This window comes from Montipora capricornis, chromosome 7, assembly GCF_036669925.1.
Source record: "Montipora capricornis isolate CH-2021 chromosome 7, ASM3666992v2, whole genome shotgun sequence".
NCBI lineage: Eukaryota > Metazoa > Cnidaria > Anthozoa > Scleractinia > Acroporidae > Montipora > Montipora capricornis.
The window spans coordinates 6,339,206-6,344,205 of NC_090889.1; positions in this window are offsets into that span (position 1 = coordinate 6,339,206).

Sequence of the window (5,000 nt, forward strand, 5' to 3'; positions counted from 1 at the left end):
GTGAGGTGCTAAGTATCTACCCCATATGAACCATGTGCGCGTTAGCCTTACTAATGGAAATGGGTCCACACAAGGACAGAGAAAACTCTGACCAGGGTGGGAATTGAACCCACGACCTTCGGGTCAGATCACCGCTGCTTTAACGACCGATCTACAAGGTGAGACGGGAGCAGGCCGTGGGAACTGACGATGTTAAAGTCACGGTAATGAACATGTACAAGTTCAAGGAAGGATTACGTTTTGCAAACGTTGGCCGTGTAGCACTTTTATTTTAACGGACTTAACTGATTAGAGTGTAATGTGAAGTGCTAAGTATCAATTCCCATGTGAAGTGCTAAGTTTCAATTCCCACCCTGGTCAGAGTTTTTCTCTGTCCTTGTGTGGGCCCATTTCCATCAGTAGGGCTAACGCTCATATGGTTCATATGGGATAGATACTTAACACTTCACATTACACTCTAATCAGTTAAGTCTGTTCAAATAAAAGTGCTAAACGGCCAACGTTTGCAAAAACGTAAACCCTCCTTGTACTTGTATTGTTTTTACAGTTCACCTAAAATGGTAGGAGTTTGTGTGTTATTCCTTGGTGACGTATTCGCTAGAGGTTGCTATGGTAGTGATCACGCCAGTACATGTTTAACGGCGGGATTTTGAGAGGCGGGCCATTCTATGCTAACGACTCCGGCGAGTGCGAAATTTTTGTTCATCGATGTTTTATTAGCTGTATTATTTGCGAATTCAGCTTGTTTAAATGGTTTTGACATTCATTTAACGCCTTATTCCCTCAAGGTTTGTTCACGTCTGATTCTGCATTTGGGTTTGTTAGTTAGGGTTAGTTAATAGTAATAGCAGCAGTTTCACTAGCAACCTTTGTGGCTTCCCTAATGGTGTTTTTATTAGAATCCGCCTTACAAGAAGAATTTCCTCTCCACTAACTAAAACATTCACTAGTCAGCAGGTATTTTGGGGGAAATTTCCCCAGAAAGTGCAGGTTTTTCCTGGCATGCAGCAGGCGTGATTTTCTCGAGGTCGTAAATTTTCCTTTGTGGCAGTATTTCAATAAACGGAACTGGCGTCATGGCCTTAGCAGCGAGGGCGCCTCATGTTGTACCTCTAATCGCATGCCAGCAGTCAGCTTCCTATTTAACCAGAATATCGTTGTCTGAGTCGTTGATTTATTGAAAGTGGCTTTCTGCATGTCAGGTGCTGTAACCCAACACTTTTTTGTTTGTTTGCTTGATTTGTTTATTGTTTTGTTTTGTTTTTCTTTTTGTTTTTGTTTGGGGGGGTGTTCTTGTTTTTTAATGCCTCTCTATTCCTCTCGCAAGTGGCTTGAGAGCAATTTAACTGCCAATGAGGAGTTTGCAGGTTTTCCAGGTGATCTGGTGACGTAATTTGAAGGACTTGGAAGACTGAAAAATCTTGACGCCGTATGCCATAACCGTGCGCGGCCTTAGGTGTTTCTTTCCAAACTCCCTGCAGTATTGCCATCGCCAAAACTCAACAGATCATTACGTGTCTACCACATTTCCTGTTACTGTATTAACATTCAAGTAGACCCGACAAGATCTAACCTCGCCTCTGCCATGTTGAATTCGAAAATAAGGCCGTGCGCGGTTGTGGGATACGGCGTTAAAATTTTTCTCCCCAGTCCTCCGAGTTACGTCACCAGATAACCTGGTGATACATCCATGTTTTGATCAATTGACACCTGTCGCGGGCTCAAGCTTAGAGCTCACCAAGGTCAGCTGTTTTTTGGAAGTTGATCGCTGACCGGGTACTGGTTTTCGATTGCAGGCTCAACCCAGGTTAACTCACCTAAACATAAGCGAGGATTCATCTTTCGCGCGCTTTCTGTGACTCGATGCGGCTACACGGCGATACTACGTCAACAATAGTTCTTACACAGTCAACGCTTTTTGTGTTTGGTGGAAAACGGTTTGGACAATGTTTTCTTTGTGCACTTTTCGCTGTTTCAATCCAGTTTGACATATCATGATAGCTGTTGTCCACACTGGCGGCTACGCAGTTATTCAAGTCACGCATCGGAGGGATATAAACTTAAAGCTGAGTGTTTATTTTTAATTTGCTTAGAGCTGCTCTTTTCTCTGTAATACAATTTTTGGCATATCTTTAGAAGCTCTGATCAGGTTATATGATGCCTGGAAGACCTATGACTAGAACAGAAACAGAAAGAGAGCAAAAGAGAATGACAACGACAAAACAGAATACCAGTAATAGCTCACACTTGGTGGAAGAAGTTACTCCACAAATTCTTTCCTTGGGCACTAAACCGTTTGTTATTTTTACGGATGCGTTATTTAACGTCGATGCGTAATTTTAAAAAGTGGCCTAATCGATTTTTCCTTTGTTCAGGAATAAAAAACGAATTTTTATTGTCAACGATACTATTTTGGACACAAAGATAAAGTTGAATTGCTTGTTTGTTTCACAAATGCAAGCGAACGAGTGCTTTTTTAATTCGTTTGCCCAACTAGCTGGTTTTCGATGTGCCTCGACAGTGACAAGAAAAATTTTCTCTTATATTATAAACACGTAATCGGATTGAGTTCTCGTAAATTAGGGGGAAATTTCACTAGCTTGTGTTTTCAGAAGTTTCTTTAAAGTACTAAAAGTAATTTAGAGTTGGAGCGGATCTTGCTTGAAGTTCGTTCTTTCTTGGTTGCATTGACTCTTTTTTTTTGCCGAGTCTTGTTCCAACCCAAGCTGGTGTGTTTCAATGAAATAAATCACAATGTAAATGATCTCGTTTTCAGACATAAAGTGGAATAAAGTACATCAGTAAAACTCTTTTTTTTTTTTACCTTGAACTAACAAAGTTTTTTATGGTTTCTAAGTTTAGAAATTCCTATTCGCTGGCTATTGACAGTTGACTCTGAAATGGCTTTTTCCTTTTCCATTCACTAGCTGAGCAAAAATTCATTGCCAAACTGGTGAATCCCAAAGCTACGGTGGCCCACAAGGGACATGATGACAAGGGACATGATGCTTTCTTCTGTAGAAAAATTCATTGCCTAACTAGTGAATTCCATGCCAAATTTTACGCTTAAAACCGATATCGCATGAATCACAAAGCAATGAGTGTTTTGGTACGGTGGCCCACAAGGGACATGCGGTGAATTAAAGAGTTGCTGCAAATAAAATAAAGTTGCTGCAAATTTAAAAAAGTTGCTGCAAATTAAAAGAATGTTGCTGCAAATTAAAACATCAAAAGTATGCAATGAAGGAAGGACAGGTACAAAACAGAGGTCACAGGTCATTGTTTTAGCAATACAGAGACAACCCTAACTGTTTACAAATGCTAACATTAGGCTTAATTAAGCCTAAGGTTAGCTTTAGTGGATGTTTAGGATACGTTCTGTATTGTTAAAACAATGACCTGTGACTTGTGTTTTGTATCTGCCCTTCCTTCAGTGCGCGCGCATACTTTTGTCTCTCTTCTTTGCCTCCATTGTCGTTGAGAAAAGACCCTGGTTGACGCTGGTCACGTGGCACTCGTCGAAAAACATTTTCCCGCTAGGGTAGTGTTTTCGTTATATTTTGATCCCGCAACCGCACCTGGGCGAAAGAATATTCGTTTAACAAGGAATTTTTAAAATAAGTAATCTTCATCTTACGATGTAAGTATCAAAAAGGTCAAAAGAGCTGATGTTATATTCCCACACGAGATGAATTCCATCAAAAGCGTTCAAACTAAAAGCAAGAGCTTTTCAATGTGCTCGACAAGGCAACTTCAAGTCGAGCGGCGATTGACGTTCACTTTTGAAAAAAATGATTTTAAACACTTACATAAAATACACCAAACACTACGTTTGCTTGATAAAAATGTCTCTTTTATTTTACCGCGGCTAAAAATATACACGCTATTAAAGTGCTGTGCATTGGCAAAAAAAAATATCTTAACGACATCGACAATTTACACGACTCGCTGTACAAGATTGCGACTTTAGCAATCACGTTCTTAACACTCGAAAGAAAAACGAAAATCAAAGAACAAAATAATATACCTGCACATGCTAATACAGTTTGATTTGATGGATTTTAGGTCGATATGTGACATGAGAACTTAAATAACAACACACCGGCTGATCGCTGAACATTTTTGTTTTCCATGGATAAACGTTTCGCTTGTTTTCTTGCACGATAAAACCTTCTTCCCTTTAAAATTGTCGCAAAGTATTAGGATTCTTCGTTGATTCGGACCTTCACACGGATGAAAACTTGAATAACGCGAGGATATTTTCTGTGGCTTCCGATCGATTTGACCACAACTTTTTTCCTTTCACCTCGAATTCCATATGTGTACTCTCAGGGTTGTTAATAAAATTTGAAGTAGGCGGATGGTAGAAGAGTAGTAGGCAGCTGTTACAATTAAGGGGCCGTAAGGCCCCGTCTTCTAGGGGGGTGTGGGAGCATGCCCCCCCAGAAAATTTTTAAATCTAGAAGCTCGGAAATGCCATTTCCAGCATTCTAGGCACCAAAATGAGTACAAAAGACGATGAATATTTCTTAACATCAAAAACGACTTTTTTGATTTTTCTACACGACTAATAGACGTGACGAGGATTTGTATTCATTATCCTGTATTTGAAGGGTACAGCTTAGACGAGAGGTGAGAAATCGTACTTTTCGTTTTTTATACAAATGCTTCTAAATTTTCCGTGAACTGCGGATCGGTTTCACAGATAAATATATGAAAAGTAAAACTTAATTTGCGGCCTTTTCAGTGAGACCAAACTTCTCAAATTTAATAAATTAACTTTTTTAGCTAGTATCTTTAGTTTGTAATTCATGGAAATTTCAGAATGTCGACCTTTCTTAACGAGCATCAAACTCCCGACTTTTTCCATACATTACTGTACATTTTGGCGTGCAAGACGGCGTCCGAAATCGTGAATGGGTCTATCGCACACACTGGATCACGCACCCTATAACATCCGCACTTTTAACTACAGTTTTATAACGATCCACAAAAATTAC